Source organism: Silene latifolia, chromosome X (assembly GCF_048544455.1).
Source record: "Silene latifolia isolate original U9 population chromosome X, ASM4854445v1, whole genome shotgun sequence".
NCBI lineage: Eukaryota > Viridiplantae > Streptophyta > Magnoliopsida > Caryophyllales > Caryophyllaceae > Silene > Silene latifolia.
In genome coordinates, this window is record NC_133537.1 from 128,210,567 (window position 1) to 128,224,273 (window position 13,707).

Below are 13,707 nucleotides of genomic sequence, written 5' to 3' on the forward strand. Positions count from 1 at the left end.
AGGAAAGATGTAAACAATTGATAAAAAATGCTAGGATATCATGGGTTCATAAGGGATTCATGGGAGTTGATCATACAAACATGTTTCCCACTAGATGCAAGCAGTTATTGTTGTGGTGGATTGAGTTGGTTTATATCTTACAATCCTAGGGAGGTTTGGGTCCCGGAACCGAATCGATTAGATTGTACAACACCTACAAGTCGACTTAATCCACCCTACTCAACTATATGCATGGTCTAATGAGACTCGAGTTGGTTTATGTCTTACAAGTCTCATTGAAAAGATAGGTGATGGTAGTAAATGCAAGGATTCATAGGCTTAGCATTTCATCAAACATAACATGTGCATAAGTTGAGATCACAACAAGCACGCAAATAAACTAAGAAAGCATATTAATTTAAGCATGAATCATTCCCCATGTTTATTTCCCCTAATTACCCATTAATCCTAGCTAAGTAACTACTCACTCATGATCAAGTTTAACATGTTAATAAGGTTGTCAATCATACTAACAAAGCCAAACATGATGAACAAGTAAGAAAGATTAACAATAATTAAAACAAGGATTAAGAGAACTATACCTACTCATGATTCCAATAATAAAGCAAAGAATAATAGAAGAACTTGATGATTGATGGAAGGTTGTCAATCTCCCAATAAACCCAAATAATCTTCTAATTACCCAATAATAAACTTGAATTACTCAATAATAAACTTGAACAATAATTAAAGGAAAGATTAATGTGTAATTTGTGGAAAGATTAAATGATAATCTATTCTAATCTACTCCTAATCTAATCCAAGGAAGGATTGATTTAACCTAATGAAAACTTGATGGTTTGATTATTACAAATGGGGTATATATAGTAGAGATTCATTAGGTTAACTAAGGCTAAATTGGTAATTACACTTTTGAGTTTTAAGCAGGGAAACGCTAGTCTCAAAAGAAATACGCGCTGATTATGGTTCACGTAGCAAGGGAAGACTTTATGTCCAGGAATACGCCCGTCCCGAGCTGAAAATGAGCGTCCAGAGCTTTAACCCGAGCGGGTTGAATTTGACCCGAGCGGGTTCATCAGTATCCTGCTCCAGATAGGCTTGACCCGCGCGGGTTGAGTTGCTATTCCCTTTCTTTTTGCTTTTAAGCCTAAGATGCTTCTATATACTTTATATTTCTTCTTCCTTGGTCATCATTCTTGCCTCCTCTTCATACTTAGTCCATCAAATATCGTCAACAAGCTTCCAAATATGCACGAAAGACGGGAATTTCCGCCTTATTATCTCCTTTCCTACAAAACATATAAAATGCACTAGGAAAGCAAATAGGAAGGATTTGACGGATAAAATGGTCATAAAATGTTATAAAAGTATGCAAAATAGGTTCAATTAGGGGACTAAATGTGCGCAAATAATGTTCACATTAGAACATGTTTGTATGATCAATTTCCATGATTCCCCTATGACCCCATGACACCCTAGTGCTTTTTATCAATTGTTTACAACCCTTTTAATTCATCTTGCTTATTTATTTTCATTGCTATTTAGTTAGTGACCTTCTACATCAACCCAAATTGTGACAACCCTAAGACACCACTAGTTTCAATAGAAATCTCATCTCAATTCCCGTCCCTTGGGATCCGACCTTTACTTGCCTCTTTACTAATTGTAGAGTTGTTTGTGAAGCTATAAATTGTGTTTTGATTCGGACACGACCCAACGACAACATTTATTAATTTGTGAACACGAAACGGACCAATCAAAAATGGCGCCGTTGCCGGGGACGGTGTTAACTTGATTTAGATTTTCTTATATTGTTATTAGTGTTGTCTTTCTTTGCCTTGGGGAAGTAAAACCCCTCAAGGTTTGTTCTAATTGTTTTCGAGTTGTTTGATATTTTGCATGTCTAGAAGGTCACAAGGTGATTTGTTACCTTTTGACCGAGAAATTGAAAGAACCTTGACAAACAATAGGAGATTTGCTACGAGGAATTTGAGAGGTATTAGTGAGGTAGTGGATATTCAACCAACTATTGAGTTCATCAACCCTTTTGTAAGAGAAGGTGAGGAGAACCCAACACAAAATACCCCACAAAATCAACCTTCAATTCCTAAATTTTCATCACATTCCATACCCACCGAGGAGAACCTACCCAATAGTACTCCCACACCACAACATTTGACCGGAAATTTTATTGCCAAATCCGCCATTATCCAATTAGTCGAAAGGAGCCAATTTGGGGGGATGCCTAGTGAAGACCTCATTCTCATATGGAAACCTTTTGTGACTATTGTGATGCGATATCTCAAACCGGAAACAATGGTTGAAGGGCCTTGATAAGGCCACTCTCGGAATAGATTCTTGGAAGAAGTTGGCTCTAGCTTTCTACAAAAAGTTCTACCCACCGGAAAAGACTAACATGCTAAGAGCTCAAATTACGGGTTTTAAGCAAAGGGATGAAGAATTTTTGTATGAAGCTTGGGAGCGGTTCAAGGGAATTTGTCGCTCATGTCCTCACCATGGACTTAGCGAGTGGTTCTTGGTACAACAATTTTGGAACGGTTTATATGAAGATTCAAGGAACATTCACAACATGGGATCAAATGGAATGTTCACCGAAGTTGATGACAATCAAACATGGAACAAGATTGAGGAAATGACTGTCCATAACTCACAATATAGTAGACCTCGCAAGGCTACTAGAGGAGGAAGGCATGAAGTGGACTCCGTTACTCAATTGGGTGCTCAACTTAGTGCTCACATTGACACAATCAATTTGAAGTTTGAACAAGCTATGGCTAGACTTGAAGAATCCTCAAAATCATCAAAGCATCTTGTTAATGCCATGACGGCATCCTCATCAATCCCAAGTGGGATATGTGAGAATTGTGGAACTTTGGGACATGACCAAAGTGAATGTAGGGGAACAAATGAACAAGCGAATGCTTTCCAAACATACAAGAGTGGTACCCCTTATTCCAACTATTACAATGAAAACACCAAGTTCCATCCAAATCTCTCATACAAAAGCCAAAATGTTCAAAACCCTCAAACAACATACACCCCACCTCCCATGAGAAACCAAAATCAAAAACCCTTTTTCAACCAAAACCAAGGTTACCAAAACCAAAATCCATACAATCACCAAAATGACCAAGGTTTTGATGTTCAAAAAGCGGTCCTCCAAATGCAAAAGAATCAACAAGAGTTTTTCACTCAAATGCAAAAAGATAGCCAAGCAAAAGAAACCACCATCAACAACATTCTAGCTCACACCAAGATGTTGGAAACACAATTGACTCAACTAGCATCTTCAAGCTCACAAAGACAAAAGGGGCAATTACCACCTCAAAGTAATCCCTCAAGACATGAAACGGTTAGTGCCATTCACTTGAGAAGTGGTACAAGGTATGAAGCACCGAAGAAGCAAGTTGAGGATGAAGTTGTGGAAGCTAGTGATAAGGAAGAAATTGTGCAAAACTCCAAAGATGGAGAATCATCAAAAGAAGAGATTTCAAAGAAAAATGAAGACAAGGCCAAGGAGAAGGAGCCCATTGTGATTAGACTTCCTTTTCCAAGTCGTCAAGCCAAGCCCAAATTTGATGACCAACTTGGAAAGTTTATGGAAATTGTGAAGAATTTGGAAGTCTCAATTCCTTTCACGGAATTAATCAATCACGTGCCGGCCTATGCGAAATACATGAAAGACATCCTCACAAAGAAGAAGTCTATCCAGAAACTTGAGACTATCGCCTTCACTAAGGTGAGTAGTGCAATACTTCAAGGGAGTTAACCTCCAAAACTAAAGGATCCGGGAAGCTTCTCAATACCGTGTACCATTGGCGACACCACGATCAACAAAGCCTTATGTGATCTAGGGGCTAGTGTGAGTGTTATGCCGTACTCGGTGAGTAAAAGGTTGGGGATGGGAGAGCTTAAATGCACCAATATCACACTCCAAATGGCCGATAGATCGACGAAGACACAATTAGGGATATGGGAAGATGTCCCCGTGCGAATTGGGAAGTTTTTCATCCCGGTGGACTATGTCATTGTTGATATGGAGGAAGATTCCAACATTCCAATCATTCTAGGAAGACCCTTCTTACACACCGCGGGTGCGGTGATTGATGTAAAACATGGTGAGCTCACTCTAGAAGTGGGAGATGAGAGTATAACTTTTAATCTTGACAAGACTATGAGAGCTCCCCGTTTACATGAACCGTGTTTTATGATCTATCATTATAGTCGGAAGGATGAAAGGAAGAAGTCGGAACTCCAATGGAAGAAGAAAATTGAAGATGCTCCATTCAAAGAGCAAGTGAATTGTGACAAAGAGAGCTTGCAAAGCTCATCAAAGACAAGCAATGAAGAAGATGGCCTCATTGGCCAAGAAAAGGAAGTGGGAAAGTTGTCTCCATCAAATCAAGAGATTTTCAATGATCAACTTAATGAAGTATGTGGTCTTTGGGATGACGAATTTGAAGGGATTTTTAATCCCTACATTGGTAATGCCATCGATCAAGACCGACAACAAGGACCAAGGTCTATTGAAGACCTCTATCATGATAATGAACAAGCTTTTGATTACTTTTTCAAGGTGTTGAGCAACATCAAAAACACCTTGAACATGCCCCCTTGACATCTCATCAAGAATGAGAGTTTGATGGAGTCCTCCCTAAACCACCATTTGTAAATATCTCTAACTCCCTAACTTGCATTTCAATTCTTGTATTGCATTTTTGTTATTTTTGGATTTTTATACTTTGATCAAGATAATTATCATATTTGAGAGAAGTGAGGGAAGGACTAATAATTTCAATTAATGTGTAGTGCTTTAGCATAGTGTGGGGATGGCAATTGCCTAGGCTATCCATGCCTTAGTAGTGCCCCCACAATGAAGAACACAAGATATGAAGAAGAATGGAAGAATGACAAGGGATATGCATTGTACACGGATGAAACTGAATCCGGGTACAAAGGGGTCGAATCTGATCGGATTCAGGATAATCCGCCCGTCTTCAAGCAATCCGGACGTATTGGGTAGAAAACACACGTCCTAAATTGAGCTGAACTTTTGATATTTTTGACTGTCAGCGAATCCGGGCGTCCTGCATCCTAATCCGCCCGTCTTCAAAAATCCGCCCGTCCTGAAGGGAAGACACCCGTCTTCTTGGCTGAGGAAAACAAGAAAAATCCCTATAAAGGAATCCGCCCGTCTACTGCAGAAGACGCCCGTCCCGTGTTTGAAAATCCGAGCGTCTTCACTAAAAGACGCCCGTCTTTAGGCGAGTTTTCCTCAACCCAGAAAAGGCAGAATCCGCCCGTCCCGAACAGAATCCGCCCGTCTTGCCCCTGCAGTTCAAAATTTTCGGGTTTTATAAACCCCCTCCCACCTTCATTTCTTCATTCCTTCATTCATAACACTACTCAAAACCCTCATCCTCTCCATCACAAAAACAAAATTCCTCAACAACATTCACCAAAATCAAATCAAAACATCCTTTTAACAACAAATCAATCACTCCTTTTTCAACAAAAATCAAAACCAAGCACAAAATCTTCAACCTTTGATTCGATTTTGAATTCATAAAGGCAAAGCCTTTCATCTTTAAATCGATTTGGGTGCACTAGAAATTGAAGATTTTTGACTCTTTTCTTGGTTTAATTCATCAATGGTAAGGACTAAGGGAGCAACAAAGGCAACAAAGGCAAAGGCACCAAAGGCAAAGACACTTTCATTAAGGCAAAAGACTCTTCAAGCAAAGAAAGCATTGGCTATGGTGGTAGCAAATCCAAACTTGGAAGTGCAACAACAACAACCTCCCATGGGAGCAACAACATCTACTACTCCGGAAATTGATCAACTTGCAAACTATCCGGAGGTAATTTTCATTTCCAATTCCCATAGGGACACTTTTGCCAAGTTTGCTAGAAAATCATTTCAATCCACCAAGTTTATTTGTGAAGATACCTTAGAAAAATTGGGTGTCCTTGAGAAAACTAGAGCCTTTTTCAAAGCCATGGAGTTGGAGAAATTGTTTGAGTCAAAAGAATTGACATACCCCTCCCTTACCTTAGAATTTTTGAGTTCTTTGAAAGTTAACAAGGTTGAGACCATGGAGACCATCGAGTTTCGTCTAGCTAATGTTAGTAGGCGCATCTCCTTTGAGGAAATGGGTAAAGCTTTGGGTCTTAGTGATTATCCGAGTTATTTTAAGAATGTTGGCAAATATGACCCCGACCCTCTTTGGAAGGCGATTTCCGGAAGGAAATTTGAAGATTTTCATGCTTGTCGCGCTCTATTAGTCCACCATCCGGGCATTAGAGTGTGGCACAAGGTCGTAGGGAACACCATCAATGCAAGAAAAGACACCAACCATTTCACCAAACTCGATTTTGTTCTTTTTGAGTCGGCTTTGAACGTTGGTAGGGAACACACCAAGCCTTTTAACTTTCTAAGGCTCTTGGTGGATAGATGGTTAAATATTGATTGTGGGAAGAAAGGCACTACCGTTATTGTGAATGGAGGCCTAGTCACTATCCTAGCCAAATACTTTGATCCTAACTTCAACAAAGATAACAAGTATGAGGCGAAAGAAGGTGGTCATCTCGTTGATATGCATACTATGATACACAAGTACAAGTGGGTTACCCATAACCCTCTTGACACCAAGTATGGATGGCTCACTAGTGAGGCTAGTTCTTTCACTTTGCCTTCAAAGATTTGTCGATTGAGTGTCCACTGGACCAATTATCTACTTCCCCTTTCAAAAGAGGCCGAGTATATTATCCAACAACAAAAGGGTGAACTTGAAATACCCTCCTCTTCCATTGTCACACCACCTTACCCTTTTGAGTACCAAGAGTTCAAGCTGGAAGGTGTTGAAGCAAGAAATGATTATTTGACTCTTCTCATGCAAGCAATGCACAAGCAAGCCTTTGAGGATCGGAAAAATGCTTACTTAGCTCAATATCCACCCCTCTTACACTTAGCTAGGTAAGGACTACTTGATCCATCATGTCCTTTGCCTAGTTGGGCGGATAAGGAAGTCCTATTTCCGAGTGCATCTAGGGTTGTTCCGGGTGATAATGAGGTTGTTGGTAATGAAGAAGTTGATGATAACATTGATGAAGAAGCAAGTGAAGAAGGAGAAGAGGATGATGAGCAAGGTGAAGAAGCAAGTGAAGAGGGAAGTGGCAATGAGACCACTTCTAATGAGGATGATGATGATAGTGATGATATGATGGAAGATTAGGAAGCTTTGGAGGCTCCTACCCTCTCAAGGTTTGTCTATTTCTCTCTTTGTTCTATTTATTTATTTTTCTTGATCATTGTTGGAGTAGTCCTAGCACCATTGAGGACTCACACCTCGGTACTTTTGAGGTGTTCTCATTCTATTGTTCCCACCTTTCAAAATCCAAAATGACAAATTAGTTTCATGCATTGCATAGTGTGTGCATGAACTACACCCATCCTTGGACATTAGCAATAATGTCTAGTTCGGTTTGGGGAAGTTAATGCATACACAACGGGAGGTAATCTAAATTATCCTCTCCGTCATAAACAAAAACCATGCATCATGTAGTGTAGATTAGTATAGCTTGCATTTAGTGTAGAAATCATGCATCATGTTTACATAATTTAGTTTATATGTCATATTAGTTGGTAGAATCACTTGCATTAGGATGTATATACTAGTTGCATCATGGCATGTAGTTGCATTTAGATAAAACATTTTGAAAAGTGCCTAATTGAGAACTTTGACAAGAGCAACTAAGCCATTACAAATACTTTTTCAACTTAAGACTTTGCCTACTAGAATGGTTGTAAAACACCCTAGATAGTGTCATACTAGTATCTTTTGACCCATGACCCAAAGCCTAGTCAAGGGTTTTCATGTGAGTCACCTATCCAACCCCGTGATGCGATGTGGACTTGGTTAACTTGTCTAGGTGACTTTGATTGACCTTATGGTAAGGCAACCCAAAAATACTTTCTATCAATAAGTTTGAAGTGCTCATTTCCAAGAATTTTGTCATGTGGAAGTAATTTAATGCCAAGGAAACCTCAAATGTTATGAAATGTTGAAATGTTGAGAAATTTAGTTGTTTTGATGGAGGCGTACCACTTCGATGTGCTTTGGAGCGGGATCCATTGAATTGGGCCCCCACACGGTTGTGAATTCGACCGCCCAGAGACAGAGTGACTATCACCCCGAAAAGCTATTGTCTAGAGGTTAACCGGTTGCCTAATAAGCGATTGGCGAAAGCAAATGACACTAGCCTGGAAGGGACAAACCCCATCTTAAATTTTTGAAATGTGAAAGTGAAATGAGGACAATTTTGAATACTAGTCATATCCACCCTTGTTTATAAAGATTTGAGCATTTCATTCCCAAAAAGCCTTTTTGTCAAGCCACTTTGTCGAGCTTGGGACGATCCATGACCTTTACTTTTGTAGAGAATTCGAGACTTGTCATGTCATATGCTACTAGCATCATAGGGATCATCATTCCACCACCATCCGATCGCTCTTGACGAAAGCATTTGGAAATTGAGGACGAAAGTAGTCTAGTTTAACAACATTTGGAGGTGATTTAGTGCCATCCTCTTAGCCTTAGTAATTTGTTGAACTAGTATTTGTGAAGGATTACATGCTCTTAAATTTGTTCTCTCTTAGTGCCTCCGCCACTTGATGACGAAGTGGCTATTCCTTTTGTAGATGCATCCATTATTTGATTTTGTGTGCTTAATGTTTGGATGTGTCGCCATTTTGGCAAGACCCACCTTGCCTTGCAAGAAGGTATCCTACCTCATGGTTGTCTTGTTGTGAGTTGAAGGGGCGGAGTGAGACGCGCTAATTGTCTCATATAGGCTATGTTATTAGGTTAGTTTAAATAATGGTCCTAGTCTTTGTCACCTCTTTACTCGGGACGAGCAAAGGTTCGGTTTGGGGATATTTGATGTGACCATAATTAGCGCATATTTAGCCCCCGAATTAGCCTTGTTCCCATGCTTTTTAGTGCATATTTGGGTCATCTATTGTCTTTAGTTCTTTGTTTTGCATATTCTTTGAGATTTTGATCCCTTGGTAGGAAAGGAGTGCAAATCTTGCATTTTCATGGCAAAACGAGACTAAAGTGATTGAATTCAATGACCAAGCATCAAGGAGAGACAAGATTAGAAGGCCTTTGTACATATGATAGTAGATGAGCAATGTTGAAAAAGGATCCTTGCATCCCCGAGGAAATCACCAAGGATTTTATGAAGAAAATGGAAGAAAAGAAGAAGAAACCGTGCTGAGCTACAATCCGAGCGGATTGTCATGAATCCGCCCGTCCTCCTCAAGCACAATCCGTGCGTCTTCCTTCAAAAATGCCCGGACAGCAGCCACAGAATCCGCCCGGATTCCCCTGAAGACGCCCGTCTTCCCTTGCCTGAATACGCCCGTCCCGACTCCAATACGCACGGATTCCAGTACAACGAAATTTCGTCTTCTCCAAGCTACAAAGAAAGAAGCCCTTCCTTCGAAAAATACCGGCTTCTCCTTGCTCAATCTAAAAAGTTTAATTACTAGTTTAGCCCTTAGTTAACCTTAATGCATCCACCTAATTTCCACTATAAATACCCCATTAGTCTAATTAGAAGAGCATGTTCTTCTTATAAATATTTAGAGTAGTTAATATCAATCAAATCTCTCTTTAGTATTGTAATCAACAATTAATCAAGTTCAAATACAAGTTTTATTTCCTTAATCTCTCTTTTGTTCATCCTTTATTTATGGTAATTGAAGATTATTTGGGTTATTATTGGGAGATTGACAACCTCTCAATCAAGCATCAAGTACTTATTTTATTCTTTGCTTTATTATTGGAATCATTAATAGGTATAATTCTCTTAATCCCTTTTCAATTATTGTTAATTACTTTCATTTATTCATCATGTTTCCTTTTGTTGGTATGATTGACAACCTTGCTAGCATGATCAACATGATAATGAGTGAGTAGTGACCTAGCTAGGGTTAATGGGTAATTAGGGGAAACCAACATGGGGAATGATTCATGCTTAAATTAATATGCTTTCATGGTTTATTTGCTTGCTTGTTTTGATCTCAACTCATGCACATGTTTTGTTTGATGAAATATGAGCCTATGAATCCTTGCATTTTTTACCCATCACCTATCTTTTCAATGAGACTTGTAAGACATAAACCAACTCGAGTCTCATTAGACCATGCATGTTTTTGAGTAGGGAAGACTCAGTCGACTTGTAGGTGTTGTACAATCTAATCGATTCGGCTCCGGGACCCAAACTTTCCTAGGATTGTAAGATATAACCCAACTCAATCCATCACAACAATAATTGCTTGCTTATAATTTGAGAACACGTTTGTATGATCAATTCCCATGATTCCCCTATGACCCCATGACACCCTAGTGCTTTTTATCAATTGTTTACAACCCTTTTAATTCATCTTGCTTATTTATTTTCATTGCTATTTAGTTAGTGACCTTCTACATCAACCCAAATTGTGACACCCCTAAGACACCACTAGTTTCAATAGAAATCTCATCTCAATTCCCGTCCCTTGGGATCCGACCTTTACTTGCCTCTTTACTAATTGTAGAGTTATTTGTGAAGCTATAAATTGTGTTTTGATTCGGACGTGACCAAACGACAACATCTATTAATTTGTGAACACGAAACGGACCGATCAATTTGCCATCTGAAGGGTAATATCGGTCACCTTAAGTCTACCAATATTTAGCCTTTCGCAAACAGAATATGGTATGACACTGACACTGGCCCCTAAATCGCAAAGGGCCTTTCCAATTTCGTGGTTACCTATAGTGCAGGGAATTGAAAAACTACCCGGATCCTTTAATTTAGGTGGTACGTTAATTTGCGAAAGAGCATTGCATTTTTCCACAAAAGCAACGTTACCATCATCATGAAAATTTCTGTTACGATTCAAAATGGCTTTCATAAATTTAGCGTAGGAGGGTACCTGGGTAATTAGGTTAGTGAAAGGAATTATTATCTCGAGATTCTTGACCATTTCGAAAACTTACCAAACTTGCGCTCCAGCTTAGTATTCTTTAAACGCTCCGGATACGGGACTGCAACACTGGCCGTAGGATCAGCAACCATCGGCTTCCGTAAGTTTAAAACTTCCGTCAAATCATTCATAAGTATAGAATCATGCAAATTAGTTGACGGATTTGCGTCCTGATGGAGACCAATCGATCGACCATTGGTCTCGGCCGATCGACCAACTCTGGCATGAACAGTTTCGTCGTAAATCGCTTCATTAAAAACTTTAGTCGATCAACTGACATTGGTGGTCGATCGACCGCATGTGCTGTGCTCAATAAGTTTCTGGTCAGAAACTTTTTCATCAGGTATTCCGGTCGATCGACTGCAGTTGTTGGTCGATCGACCACTGGTATTGGCGATAGAGTTCGTTTTCGCACCAGAAATTAAACTCGTCTTTTCATCCTTTCCCGAGTCTTCTCTTGGCTTATCAGGACCATCATAAGAAAGGCCACTTCGGAGATTAATGGCATTAATGGTTTCAATTGGCCCCTCACATTTTCTTGAAGAATTGGCGACTTGCTTAGCCTCTAAATTCTCCAATTGCTTGACAAAATTCTTTGTAGACTCAATCCCAGCTTCTTCTATTTTCGTGACTTGAACCAAAAGAGTTCGGACTAGGTCTCTCAATTCCGCGGTCTCATCTGAATTATGGACATGAATTTCAACTCTTTCCTTGGAAGCTTCAGAGGTCTCGAGCTTCTCGAGACGGGCAGTAATAGAAGTTATGAGTGTCACAACGGCACTCATTTCATCACTTTGCTTTCGCGACTTTCCACGCGAACTTCCAAACTCGGCTCTATGGACTGCCATCTCTTCAATAGTGTTCCAACCTTTATTCTGACCGGTATTATTTTGGAACCTACCATTCGCAGCTGCGTCCAGGATAACCTTGTAGTCATCATATAAAGCATTATAGAATAGGTTGCAAAGGTACCACTGATGGAAACCGTGGTGAGGGACAGCCCTAACCAAACTCTTGAAACGTCCCCATGCTTCACAAAATTCCTCATCAGGTCCTTGCTGGAAATTTGTAATTTTACTTCTCAAGGCATCAGTCTTTGCAAGTGGGAAGTATTTTTTGTAGAAAGCTAATGCTAGAGATGTCCAATCTGTGACTCTAGCTGCTACCCTATCAAGGTAGCGGTACCAATCTCGCGCCGAATCCTTCAAGGAGTATAAGAACATTATCCCCTTTACTTCATCATGGGACACCCCCCGGTAGAAGACAGGCATGGAACAAAGCAGATGAGTCCGTGAAAATTTCCATGTGCTTCGAGAGGATCCTCGTCCGGTAGACTGAAGAACCGATTTCGCTCCACTAAATCAATATAAGTGGAACGAAATTCGAATTTACCAGTAGTAGGGGTGGGTAAAACGTATACCTTTGGAACATGCTGCTCTTGTGGCTGAAGATTGTCATATATTGTAGTCATGTTCGCAAAACTGAGAGTACTCAAGTCTTCCTCTTAAAAACCTGTCTTCTTACTGTGCAAAAGCAAAACTAGAAGCAAGAGTAAGCAACGGCCTCAAGGAACCAAAGTTCCTTGAGACAAGAAAAATAAACTAAAAATAAAGCAAATGTAATTACACCGTCTCAAGAACGGCGCCAAAATTTGATACCGTCGTTTTGTATCAAAATTAAATTTATAAATCCGAACTAAAACTATAGACAATGATAGTAAGGGTCGAACCACAAAGAGACAAGATCAATTCTGTTTCCTAATTTTTAATCTATTGAAGTAACAATTTAAATGGGGGTTTTGAATTGGTTTGATTCTAAAGACTAATTGACAAAATAAAGAGTTTCTCAAATAAAAAAAAGAGAGATCAGGAACTTCGGTTCAGCATGGCTAAGGTTAGGTCAAAAGAGATAGCAGAGGTCTTGTAACGGTCTCAGGGAGTAAGAGCAAGCCTTTCGATCAATGCTTAAATTTAACCTTACGGTCTTCTAATTCCCTAGAATTTCTCAAGCTTTCGCTCAAAGGAAATTCCAAAACTAATGAAAACTTAACCTACTAATCTTTCAATCTAGCAAGAAGGGTTTATCAAAAGGAAACAAGATTGATACGGAAGAAATCATACTAATAAATCGACCTAATTTATGTCATGGCTCACCTCGTTCCCAATCAAGAAAATTAGCTATGCATGATTAAAACTATAACAATTGCAAATTTAAAGACATACAATGAAATTGACATGGTTGAAATTGAACTTAAGACAAAAGATTAAAACTGAATTGCTTATATAAAAACTAGTAACAATAAGAAATAAAGAAGAAGGGAATTGTAATAAAGCTTACTAATCGATTGATGAACAAAGTAATTGAAAAGTGGAATCCGTCGCCTCCAAAACTAGATCTAAACTTCAGTTTTTTTCAATAATGAAAAGCATAACCTAAAATTGCTGCGTAGCTACTGATAAACGATGCCAAAAAGTTAATTACAATTGGGCTTTTAAAAGTCTAACACGTAAAATCAATCTCAGCCTCGCGGCCTGGTCGATCGACTAAGGGGCATGGTCGATCGACCAGGCCAATGCAGTGCAGTATCTCCTGCTGAACGTCCACGGTCGATCGACTGAAGAGGTTGGTCGATCGACCAACTGAGCTGT

The 13,707-nt window shown here is 39.5% G+C and overlaps 2 non-coding genes across 2 annotated transcripts; one reads left to right on the top strand and one right to left on the bottom strand.

The window, feature by feature from the left end:
* Positions 1–2,416: 2,416 nt before the first annotated feature.
* Positions 2,417–2,523, bottom strand: LOC141625917 (small nucleolar RNA R71). Its single transcript, XR_012535660.1, has one exon. It is a non-coding gene; the product is annotated as a small nucleolar RNA R71 (small nucleolar RNA).
* Positions 2,524–12,040: 9,517 nt separating this feature from the next.
* On the top strand, positions 12,041–12,149 carry LOC141625222 (small nucleolar RNA R71). Its single transcript, XR_012535014.1, has one exon. It is a non-coding gene; the product is annotated as a small nucleolar RNA R71 (small nucleolar RNA).
* Positions 12,150–13,707: the final 1,558 nt, after the last annotated feature.